The 13,272-nt window shown below is 37.8% G+C and overlaps 1 protein-coding gene across 2 annotated transcripts in view; it reads left to right on the forward strand.

Annotated features, from left to right (window-relative positions):
• The window catches only part of PCNX2 (pecanex 2), a 288,682-nt gene that overhangs the window by 192,099 nt on the left and 83,311 nt on the right, over positions 1-13,272 (forward strand). The window lies entirely within an intron of this gene.

The raw sequence follows: 13,272 nt of genomic DNA on the forward strand, positions 1-13,272 counted from the left end.
GAGAGAGAGAGGCGGAGACATAGGCAGAGGGAGAAGCAGGCTCCATGCACCAGGAGCCCGATGTGGGATTCGATCCCGGGTCTCCAGGATCGCGCCCTGGGCCAAAGGCAGGCGCCAAACCGCTGCGCCACCCAGGGATCCCTCTTTCTCTTTTTTAATCTGAGGTTCAAACTATGTATATGTTAGATACTTGATATTGTTATGCAGCTTTTAGATACTCAGTAATATTTTTTTTAATTTTTAATTTTAATTCCAGTTAACACAAAGTATTGTATCACTTTCAAATGTACAATATAGTGATTCGACAATTCCTCACAATACCTGGTGCTCATCACAAGTGCCCTCCTTAATCCCCCATTACCTATTTTACCCATCCCCATTCTTCAGGCAACCATCTATTTGTTCCTTACATTGAGTCTGTTTCTTGATTTGTCTCTCTTCTTTCCTTTGCCTATGTGCTTTATTTCTTAAATGCCACATGAGTAAAATCATATGGTATTTGTCTTTCTCTGACTGACTTATTTCATTATACTCTCTAGCTTAGCACTATACTCTCTAGCTCCATCCATGTCATTGCAAATGGCAAGATTTCATTCTTTTTTTATGGCTGAATAATAGTCCATTACATGTGTATACCACATCTTCTTCTTTTTTTTTTTAAAGACTGTATTTATTCATTAATGAGAGACACAGAGAAAGAGAGGCAGAGACACAGGCAGAGGGAGAAGCAGGCTCCACGCAGGATGCCCAATGTGGGACTCGATCCCGGGTCTCTAGGATCACACCCCGGGCTGAAGGCGGCGCTAAACCCCTGAGCCACCGGGGCTGCCCCCACATCTTCTTTAACCATTCATCAATTGATGGGCACTCCAGCTGCTTCCATATCTTGGCTTCTATAGATAATGCTGTTATAAACATAGGAGTACATATATCCCTTCGAATTAGTGTTTTTGTATTCTTTGGGTAAATACCCAGTAGTGTGATTGCTGGATCGTAGAGAAATTCTATTTTTAATTTTTTGAAGACCTTCCATACTGTTTTCCACAGTGCATGCTTCAGTTTGCATCCTCATCAACATGTGTTGTTTCTTGTGTTGTTGAGTTTAGTTATTCTGACATGTGTGAGGTGATACACCATTATGGTTTTGATTTGCATTTCCCTGATGATGTGTGATGTTGAGCATCTTTTTATGCTTTGTTGGCCATCTGGATGTCTTCTTTAGAAAAATGTCTTCATGTCTTCTGCCCATTTTTAAAATCATATTATTCATTTTTGAGGTGTTGAGTTTTATAAATTCTTTATATGCTTTGGATACTAACCCTTTATTGGATATGTCATTTGCAGATATCTTTTCCCATTCTACAGGTTGCATTTTGTTTTTTTTTTTAAATTTTTTATTGGTGTTCAATTTACTAACATACAGAATAACCCCCAGTGCCCGTCACTCATTCACTCCCACCCCCCGCCCTCCTCCCCTTCTACCACCCCTAGTTCATTTCCCAGAGTTAGCAGTCTTTACGTTCTGTCTCCCTTTCTGATATTTCCCACACATTTCTTCTCCCTTCCCTTATATTCCCTTTCACTATTATTTATATTCCCCAAATGAATGAGAACATATAATGTTTGTCCTTCTCCAATTGACTTACTTCACTCAGCATAATACCCTCCAGTTCCATCCACGTTGAAGCAAATGGTGGGTATTTGTCATTTCTAATAGCTGAGTAATATTCCATTGTATACATAAACCACATCTTCTTTATCCATTCATCTTTCGTTGGACACCGAGGCTCCTTCCACAGTTTTGTTAATTGTCTCATTCACTTTGCAGAAACCTTTTATTTTGATGTAGTCCCCATAGTTTTTTTTTTTTTCTTTCTTTCTTTTTTTTTTTTTTTTTTTTTTTTTGGTTTGTTTCCCTTGCCTCAGAAACATATCTAGAAAAAAATCACTATGACTGATGTCAGAGAAGTTACTGTCTATGTTCTCTCCTAGGATTTTCATGATTTCAGGTCTCACATTTAAGTCTTTCATCCATTTTGAATTTATTTTTGTGTATGGTGTAAGAATATTTTCTTTTTTGAATTCCCTCAGTTTTATCCTTTTGTTTCAGTTTAGGTCATTTCTATTGACTTATCTTCAAGTTCATTGATCATTCCCTTGATTGTGTTAGTGTGATGAGCTTGCTGAAAGTATTCTATGTATCTGTTATAGTGTTTCCATTTCCATCATTTGTATTTGAGTCTTACTTTTATAGTTTCCATCTCTGTCCTGAAATTATCCATCTACTCTTTCATATTGTACACCTTTTCTATTTAGAGCCCTTAACATATCATCATAGTTCTTTAATTATCCTATCAGATAGTTCCAACTTAAGTGTCATATCTGAGACTTGCTCTGTCACTTTGTCTTTTAGGAGTACATTTTTCTTGCCTTTTTGTATACCTCATATTTTTTTTTTACCTCATAATTTTTTATTGAAAGCTAGACATCTTGTGGTGAAAATAGCAAATAAAGTAAATAGTTTTTATGCCAAAACTAAGCACATCTTTCCTTCTGCTAGATTTTTAGTGCAGGGATATGCCTGTTGTCTGTATCTCAGACCCTGCTTATTCTGGCTTCAGTTATCTTGTAGTGAGGGGAGAGTTGTAGCCTGATATCCCCCTCTATACATGATTAGAGGGCCCATTGCAGACCATGTGTCCAGTGGTCAAGGTCTGGTGAGTACACTGGATTAACAGCCACTGCACTGGCTTTGTATGATGTCTTAGATAAGTATATGGAATTTTCTTCAGCCGTGGTTTTAAACTAATTTTTGCAACTAGATAGCTATCAAATAGTGTAATGATTCAATAGATTATCTAGCCAAATAGTAGAGTATTAAGCAGCTAATTAGATGTTAGGTAGAGCAATTTGTACCAATGTTGGATATATGAGGTAGAAATATCAGAGTTTCTGGGGTGCCTGGGTGGTTCAGTCAGTTGAGCATCAAATCTTTATTTTGGCTCAGGTCCTTGGATCAAGCCCCCTGTCACACTCCATGCTCAGTGGGGGGTTTGCTTCTCCCTCTCCCTGTATGCCCGCTACCTGCTTGTGTCCTCTCTCTCTCTCAAATAAATAAATGTCTTTAAAAAAAAGAAACATCAAGTTTCAGAGAAGTATATATTGTTAATCCACTTTGGACTTCATATATATATATATATATATATATATATATATACACACATTTATACATATTCACGGGTAGAAAATGCCAAGAAGGGTAACTCCTCAGCCATCATGAACTGTGGCTTGTACTGGAAGTTAAGTCAGAATGAGGTAGGTAACAAAACTTTTTTGCTTACACTTTATGTAATTCTGAACTATTTGGTATTTTTTAAGCGAGGCTATATTATTACATTTTTATTTAAAAAGAACATAAATTTTGAAAGTCTAGATGCTTAAAGCAGAAAGCTTTATCATATGGAACATCACTTTATGAATCATTTTATTTCTACTAGGAAATAAAATTTCCTTCTATTGAGGAAATGTTTGTACAAGTATCACATCTCAGGAGGGTACATAAATGAGAGGTACTGGAGGCATGTGGTGGATGGCATGGGCAGGGGGGCATTCAAACCTGATGGAGGAAAAGCTGCCTCATAGCTGCGTGTAACAAATAATATTATTTGTCTCTCTCATTAAAATGCTAAACGTGCACAGGCAGCACCTAACATCCTGATAGAGGCTTATGAACCTTGCACCTTCTTCCTAAAGACAGTATTTGCCACATGTGGGATTATAATGGATCTTTGAGAGAGAAGAAGCCCCCAAAACAGAATCTGGAAAGCTGGCTTTTCTAAAATAAAATCCAAAACAACAGCAGGAAAACTGTCCTATGTAGAGTAATTGAATGAAGCCTAACATAAGGCATTGAAAGGATTAAGGAATGGAAAAGGAAGGCTGGGTGTGTCCATAAACTACATGGTTTCTACTGCTTGGCTCCAAGATCAATGTGAACAGGCTGCTTAAAGAACAAAAGTTAACACTCGCTCACTCCTGTTTCTCCCTTGTTGAATCTGCCCTGTCTCCTTCAGTGAAGCCCCTCCCCACCTACCTAAACCCGCACTCCTGCTAGCCCCCAGGAGCAGAAACATACTCACGGATGCCATGCTTCATTTAATTCCTAGTACTCAGGGGTGGTGAGAAGACCTTTTAGTTTTGTGCATTCATAGCCCTTGGTAGATTATAAAATTTCAATGTGCAATGGTGACTTCATTTGCATTTATGGATGCACTAATGAGCAGTTATGGAATAGGAACCTAACTAATATTTTCTGTCTTGTTCTCCTAGGGGTTCGAATTTGGCTGCATAAGGGCGGCTAATCAAAGCATCAGAGCTTGTTGCATTTTCTTTTATTAGCTGCATATTCATTTGCCTAAGTAGCCTACCCCTGCTGGGTACTCTCATCCTCTATCATCCCTATTTCTCTCCTCAGTTACATTTTTCCAGACTGCTCTTCACAGATGATAAACTAAAATTATTACCCCAGGTTCCTTTTTTTCCTTCCTTAGATTTTAATCTCACTTAATGTTTCTAGTTTCACTTTTCTGGTGTAGGTTAATCAGATTCATCCCACGTGATACCTCTTGCCTGAATAATTCTGATATTTTATATTTTACTATTAAATATGGTGTTGAATGTCATATGACACCGATATCCTTTATCAGGTATAAGAAGAACTCTTTTATTACTAGATTGGAAGGGATTTGTTTCAATGTGTGTTGAATTTATTTTTCCTCATCCTTCCTGTATGAATTGAGTGTCATATAGTTTTTCTTTTTTTACTTTTTTCATGTTGTGAATAATACTGACATTCTTCTAATATTAAACCATTATGATAGGAAGCAAATTTGATTATGATTATTCTTATACATTTGTAGATTCATTTTGTAAATGTCTTATTAGAGTTCTGCATTTATATTAATAGATAAGAACATCTATATTTTCCTTTCTTATGACATTCTTGTTCATTTTTTATAGTAAAAATAGCCTGTCAAGATAAACTCTGAAGTTTTCCTAAGATGCACATTTTAAGGCTATTTCTTTTCCTCTACAAAGTGCTTTAGCTGAGTCCCACATGTTATGATTGATACTACTGCTCTTTATTGTCATTAATTTTTTAAAAACATTTTAGTTATTTATTTCTTTTTAGAAAGAAACAGAGAGAGTGTCAATGGGGGGTGGAGCAGAGGGAGAAAGAAAGAATCCCGTGCAGACTCCATGCTGAGCATGGAGTCTGACACGGGGCTCAATCCCAGGATTCTGAGATCACAACCTGACTCAAAACCAAGAATGGGATGCTTAACCACCCAGGCACCCCTTATTGTCATTCATTTTTAAATATTTTCTAAATGTTACCATTTTAATTAGTTCAGTGTTTTATTTGTTGATGATAAATCTAAATGCAAAGTTTCAGATGGTTGCTGGTATTATTTTGCCATCATTTTCTTATTGACACCTAATGTCATTGCAAAGCAGTTTGCGTGATATCAATTCTTAGCACTGATTAAGAATTCTTTTGCAGGAAGTCATCAATTCTTATAAATGTATATATGCTTCAACATTTTATTTTTCTCTTTCGGTTTACTGCAGGACTCTAATACATACATCTCTTAGACAAAGCATATGAATTCTATTGGCCAAATGTTTTTTATGCTTATTTATTATCTAATTAAACTATCATTTTCTGAGATGCATGTCCTAAAAATCTCCCCCTCTGATTGTAGATTTGTAATCTTACCTTGTAATTCTATTTGCTTTGACCTTAGGTACTTTGAAACTGTTTGGCTAAGTGCCTAAATTCCAATCATGTCATCTTCCTGATGACTCTTCCCTTTTATTATGATGTACTGATTTTTATCATTTTATTGAGAGAATCAATTTTGTCTAATATTAATATAGTTAAGCAAGCTTTGTTTTGATTGGGATTTACCTGGAAAATTTTACCTAAAACTTTCTAAGTCATATTAATATTTCTTACAAAGGCATTTAGCAAGACTTTAAAAAAAATACACACTGAGAATCTTCACATTTTAATAGGCAAATTTTATTCATTTACATTGACTACAATTACTGATATGTTTGTAGTTTTTTCTATTTTTTCCTCCATATGTATGGTGGGTTTTTTTTGTTTTTTTGTTTGTCCTCTTACCCCTTCTTTCTGGCCTTTTGTTGGATGGAATGGACTACTTTTTAATTCGTTTTTTTCCTCTAGTGCTTTGAAAATTGAATACTGTGCTCCTGGTCCTCTAGTGAAGTGGATCTCAATGTGTGGTCCCCAGATAGGGAGCATCAACATCACCCGGGAAGTTATTCTTAGGCTTCATCCTAAACCTACTAAATCAGAACCTCTGCCACTAGTTCTTTGTTTTACAAGCTCTCTGGGTGATTCTGACACACATCAGAGACTGAATACTTTGGTGCTTTAGTGGTTACTCTTAAATTATTAATAAGCACATTTGATTAGCATATAAAATTAACTAAAATCTCTTCCCTCCTCTCAAACAATCCAAAGACAACACTTTAATTCCAAACTTCCCTCTCATATCTTAAATATTTATGACATGCAATACTTGGTTATGCCTTCAAGTGAATTACTAGCTTTATGATTAATTGTACAATTCTAATATTGACATTCTAACATTTTAGCTGTTTTTTTCTCTCCACTGTTATTCTTGTATGTTCTATTTTCCTTCAAGGTTAAAATTTCCTTCTTTTTTTTAAGATTTTATTTATTTATTCATGAGAGACATGGCAGAGGAAGAAGCAGGCTCCATGCAGGAAGCCTGATGTGGGACTAGATCCCAGGACCCCAGGATTACGCCCTGGGCCAAAGGCAGGTGCTCACCTGCTGAGCCACCAGGCATCCCCTAAATTTCCTTCTTATTGAAGCACATTTTTGTTGTCTTTTTTTCTGCAAAGTTATATGAGTAATCAATTCTCTCAGATGTTGTTGGAAATGGTCCTTATGTTTTCCTCTTCACACTTAAATTATACTTAAGTTCTCTACAAGATTCTAATTCAATAGTCTTTCTTAAAACCTTTAAAACATTATTTCATTGTGTTTTGGCATATATTTATTGCTAATGAAAAGTCTGCTATCATCCACATTTTTTTCATCCACATTTTTTATAGGTAATCTGTAAGAAATATTTTTCTTTTTGATTTTGATGTTATACATTTTCACTATGATATGCAGTAAGGTGTGGATTCTTTTTATTTAACCTGATGGGACTCGATGTGCTTCTTCAATCAATTTTCCTCAGTTCTGGAAAATTCTGAGCCATTTTCCCTTCAAATATTTTCTCTCCCTTTTCTCTCTCATATTTTCAGGAACTCCAATTGGACGTATGTTATGTCTTCTTATTCTGTCATGTATGATTCTTAACCTTTGAGATTTTTAAAAAATCTTTTCCTGTCTTTGTGCTGTGTTCTGGGTAACTTACTCAGATCTTCCATTTCTCTATTTTCTGTTTTGCTGTAGCTAATCTGCTTTTACACCATCTCCTGGAGTTTTACTTTAATGCCTTCATTTTTCCCTTCTAGAATTGGCATTTCTTTCTTTTTCAATTCCAGTTGTTCTTTCTTCATATAATGTTACTCTCTTATTATTGCTTACTTTTTATGTCAACCCTTACTCATTTATTTAGATTCTTTTTTGTTGTTGTTGTTGTCATCATTGTCATCGTGTTGTCCCCCCCCCGCCCCGTGTCCTCCAGGTCCCCGCCCAACCCACGGGTCTAGATTCTTTTATATTGCTGTATTACATAAGATTCTTGAGATGCTAAGTATCTTGTGCATTGAATTTACTGACTTCTCATTTACCCATTTTCCTTTTATGTTCATAATTTTCACTATGGACTGATCTTTAGTGGGAGGTTGTTGTTTTTATCTGTGGGAGACCTATATATTCCGGTTGTAGAAATGTCCCTGAAGACTGTATATGCATTTACTTTTGCAAGAAAGTTTTGTCATCCTCCCTTTTTGTGTTATGACCATTTGCTTCTGCATTCCCATGCTTCTGGAATATTTTATTTTTTTTATTTTTTTATTTTTTTATTTATTTTTTTTTTCTGGAATATTTTAAATTTAAATCCCACTCCCCTGTATTATGATGGTTAAGGTTTTGGTGTATTATGGATGACAAATTCTACTCTACACCAAGAAGAAGGCAAAGTTTTTTTTTGCTTTTTCCCAGCACTGGTAGGTGGGGTTTTTTCTAATTCACCTTTTTGTGGACATGGCAGCCAGCCTGTCAAGTCTATTAAAATCCCAAGTCCTTAACAGCAAAGGCCCACATCCATATTTGTATCCTCTTGGGGTCATTCCAATGTCAGTTCAGACTTATTTTTCTCATTTTTCATTCTGCCTATTGGAAGTTTTCTCTTCTTTTGTCTTCAACTATTAATTACATTTTTTCTTACAATCTTTTAAGTTATTTCTATTATTTTTATAGTGGAATAACCTTTGTGTATAACCATGCTCCCCGAAGCACATCGATATTTTGCTAAACTGTGTTCTATTTAATAAATTCTCAATGCACATCATATACAGAGGTAGAATCTGTTTTTGATCTTCTGAAATTCAGTCTTGTAACCAGTTGTAACCCTGCCTTAACATGTTTATTCAACTTATAAAATTCTAACTCATATTGTCAGCTTTTAGTTGAAAATATTTGTTTTAGAGCTAATGTCCCTATATTTAAATGATCACATTTGCTGTTATCACTCTATTATTCTATAAAAGTGGTGCTTCCCCTTCCCCCAAAACTGGTACCCCCCAAAACTGGTATCCCACATTTGAGGTGTTACTAGCTTTACTTTTTCCATTCCTTCTTGAACATTTTTCTGCTCCTCACATCACCTCCTTCCTGAGCATGCCTTTCAGCTCTGCATGCCTCTTCAGGTTCAGACATTCATAATCACAAGTTGCATTACCTTTCTGAGAAGGCAACAGGCTGAATTTAACAACAGAATGCAAGAAAAGAAAAAAAGATAAAATGTGCATGATAGAAGTAATCTGGGAGACAATAAGACTAGGGTTAGGATTAGAGCAGTAGGAGGAAAGGTGGTGATTGGGGTTGGGAAGGGAAATTACACTTTAATCGAATGAAATATCCTATGTGCAGCTCCCTAAGATAGTGTTCAATATTAAAATGTTCAATAAATTGTGAGTTATTTTGTTGGTAGAGGATGCCCTGTGGAAAGATGGCATACATATTATTTCAGAAGGTATTAGCAAAGAAATGGGTTGGGTTGTCTTTATTTAGTGACATTTTTCTAAAAATAATTTGTGAATTTATGCAAATTGAGTTTCCTCTCTATAGCAGAGGTATGACAGCATTGTCTACACCTAATTGAAGAGATATTCCCCAAAAGGGTCATTGGAAGTGAGAGTATTTATGGTGTCTTTCTTTGGGAAACAGCCAGAATCACTCCACTGTGACTTCATTTACTCTTTTACTAGTGTTTTTGGTGGAAAAGACCCAAATGATTTTTGTTTTCTCCTATAGTCATACTTGGATAACTTGTGAAGTTTATTATGCTTCCATAGGGCTGAGATTTAAGATCGTGGCAGGAGAACATAAGGGGTGAGTTAAGCTTCATAAAAACAGAGGCTTTGAACTATCTGCAGAGATGCAATTTCATAGGTAATCTAAGTGGGATTTCTATTTAGAGTGCTTCAGTGCAATGTTATGCTGTATGCAGCAGTGCTTACTAGAAAGGTGTTAATGCTGCTGTTTCCACTGAATCAATCTTTTCTCTCTTTTTTAAAAGATTTATTTATTTATTTTAGAGAGAGTGAGCATGAGCAGGAGAGACAGAGAGAGAGAGAGAGAGAATCTCAAGCAGACTGCGCTGAGAGCCCAACTCAGGGCTTGATCTCATAACCCTGAGATCATGACCTAAGCTGAAACCAAGAGTCAGATGGTTAACTGACTGCTCCCTCAGGTGCCCCTCCACTGAATCACTGTTATTTTAGATGTTTTTTGATTTTATACACGATGGTCTAATAGGAAGTAAAGTGCCTCTTATATATACTTTCCATTAATGATCGATACTTGAGTTTCTTCCTTTTGTGTTAGGCATCACCTTTTGAATACCCACAGATTTTTCATTTTTTCACTTGATTTCACTTTTGAAGAGAAGGACAAAATGTAGAGGGAAAATATGGTTGGGTCTTTTTAACCTGAAATATACCTCTCCACACTTCTAGGAATAAAATACATAAGCCATATCCTCCTTCTTGGAGCTGTGCATTCAAGAAGCTCGGAGAACCCAGAAGCCTGCCTTTCTGAGATCCACTTGAATGTTGCCAGACTCATTGGATGGTGTCCTATTTTATTAATTGGGCATTGACACTGAAAGGGACGTTCCAAGATAGATCCGAGCTCTTTGTCACTGTGCACGCAGAGAAGAGGTCCCTCATAGTGGCTGCAGCCACATTTGTCATGTCCACACTTGTGACCCTTGTCCCTTGCCCATTAGCAGGAAGGCTTAGGTAGAGGAGTTGCTGTCCCTTGCTGCTGCATGTCAGACAGGTTTTCCTACTGCTGTCTTTAAAAGGGCTCCTGGTCTTGAGGAGACATGGTGAGATTTGGTGGTAGGTATTTCTACCACCATGCTGAGAACCCACAGGTGGTACTTGGACCTCTGGTTTCACATGGGCAGCCCATGGGGCCCCATGAGTCTGGTTTCTTCCTCCAAAAACTAGGATGACCTAGACTTGGTAAGTCTCAGTTGTTTTAGATGGGGGCTCTAGAATTTCCTGATTGTGGGCTAAGCACATACTCAAAATAAGACCTCCATTTATCCTAACATCTGTCAAATTCTTATTCTCATATTGCACTTAAAATTGCCAGGCACTGTTCTAAGTCCTAAACAAAGATGAAGTCACTTCATACTCAGATGACACTATAACTGTTATCATCCCCATGATGGATGCCAGCTGGAATTCAAATTCAGGCAGCTTGTCCTTAAGCCCATGTTCTTAAACATCGCACCATGTTGACATCTGACACATCTATAGCGTCTCCTTTTTCTGGTGGTCTTTGGGGAAGGAGATTAAATTACTGTGTTGTGGAGGGATCCTAGATACACAAAGAACTGGCATTCAGGAATTCTGATTTTTTTAGTGAGAACAGCAGAGTCTATTTTATGAGATGCATATTGAAAATCTTTCACAAAACTTGTATTTTATTCTTCATGATGTTTATGAAAAAGCTGAGACATCAATACAGGAAAAGAGCAAAGATACCTGGGGTCTCAGCTGCAATTAGAGCATGAGAATGCATGTGCCTGATTACTGGTTTTGCTTATATGTAAATACAAGTCGCTGTGCTAAGCAAAAAATAATTATAATAGATTCATTGAATCATAATGCAGCCAAGTTTCACTTAGAGCTTTAAACTTGCAGATGAGGCTTTCCCTAGGGCTTCTGTCTGATTGTAGTTGCTATGTCTGACCTACTTATCAGCTTTTCACAAGGTGGCTTAAAAGCCTCCCAGGATATAGTCATACACAGAAAAGGAGAAACTTTCCATAACCCCTGATTCATTGGTGGGGTATTCGGGGGGTTGTGCATCACATAAGGTAATCTTGTTCATTCTTGTAGTTTTCTTCTAGGCATGAGTCACAAGGTCAATTCTGAATGAGTAAACTAAGATTTCTTGACAGTTGGAGGAACTAGTGGCTTTCAAACCCAGAGGCGTCTTGTGTGATAGAATTTGGTTAGGCATAACTGAGCAAGTTCATGCAAGAGAGCCTGGCACCACTTTGCAGGACTTCAGCTTTTGATGTCATCCAGTGTCATGTGTTGATAGTCTTCCCTTTTGGTGATTAGCATGTGCCTCCTCTGGTTGGGTTCATGGCAAGGGTGAAAGGAAATGATATTGGCCTTTAAAGAAAATATCTTAATGGAAGTGAGTCAAGAGTTCGAATCTGTTCAAATCTGTGTTAGAACGGTCTGTCTCAGTCCATCCAGGTCACCTACTGACTGGGGGAAACTCAGGTTTTCAGTCTTCTGAGAAAAGACTGTTTTTCTTTTCACTCTTGTGAACCCAAGAGATGCTATCTTTAGTAGACAAAACAGAGTAAGCCGTCGTCTTCTCAATTGTCAGAATGTCTAAGGCCCTGGGAGCCGGCAGTCCCATCCAGAATAGACTTGGGAAGCTTCAAGCAACCCCAAGATGAGAACCAAAGTGGCCTTTCTGAAAGACCTTGGAAGCCAATAGGAGTCAGCCCTCTGTGATTGATGCATGAGCAAGAGTAAAGAAAGTGAAAAGTCATCAGCAAAAACTAGACGTCTGTGTTTCTTTCCCGGATTCACATCCTTTGAGGGTGATTCAGGTCCAAGCATGTCATCAGTCTCCCATTTGTCCTTTCCTTGTTGGCCCTCCCCACTTTCTCTGTTTTGTTCCTGTCCCCCACCTTGGGTGGCCCTCCCCACTCCTCTCTACTTCTGCTGCTTCATCTCTGGGTCCCTGGGCACCACGACACCCCACGGGTTCTGTTCCTAACCAGCCACCACTAATTCCTTAAGAACTCCATGTTTGCTGTGCCTTTAGAAGACTTTTACCCTTGGTCCTCTTCTACTCCTGTCGGATGAGGTTTAATTCCACTCTGAAGTTAACTCCCTAGCACCGGGATGTCTGTGATAGAGTGGGGAGACTAGAGAGGCAAGAGGAAGATTGGGGAGACAACTCTGATGGGCCTCATCTGTCCCATTCCACTTTTATGGAACAACCCAGAAAAACCTCATCTTTGGATCCCCAAATCACAAGGTTGGCCTTCTGTTGTCTTGCTAAATTATCTCAGGGCTGGCATCCTCTCCTTAATGGTCCTGCTTCCCAACCTTTTCCTTCTTTTCCTGGTGCTCTTCTGCTGTCCTACATAACACCTGGTGAGCCTAATTTAAGAATTCCATTTTTTTCCTCTTTTCATATCCTAGCCTCAGGGAATGTATTGTATTATCACGTGTGCTAGCAAGTCTAGGAACAGACACATAATGCCTGAAGTTTCCATTATGCATGAAGAGTGTATGAACTTGAGGGAACATGCTGGTAGGATACGTACTGCACATGGGAGCACCAGGAGTGGAATTCCTCATCTGGGATTCATCGGTTGCTTCTTCCTACAAAGCAGAGGGCCCCAGCCAGGCCTGCCCATTCTTCTCCATCCTTCTTGGCCCATTCCTCTTCTGAATCTCTAGCCAAAACCTCTGAGTGTTTCCCCT

Source organism: Canis aureus, chromosome 4 (genome assembly GCF_053574225.1).
Source record: "Canis aureus isolate CA01 chromosome 4, VMU_Caureus_v.1.0, whole genome shotgun sequence".
NCBI classification, from domain to species: Eukaryota; Metazoa; Chordata; class Mammalia; order Carnivora; family Canidae; genus Canis; species Canis aureus.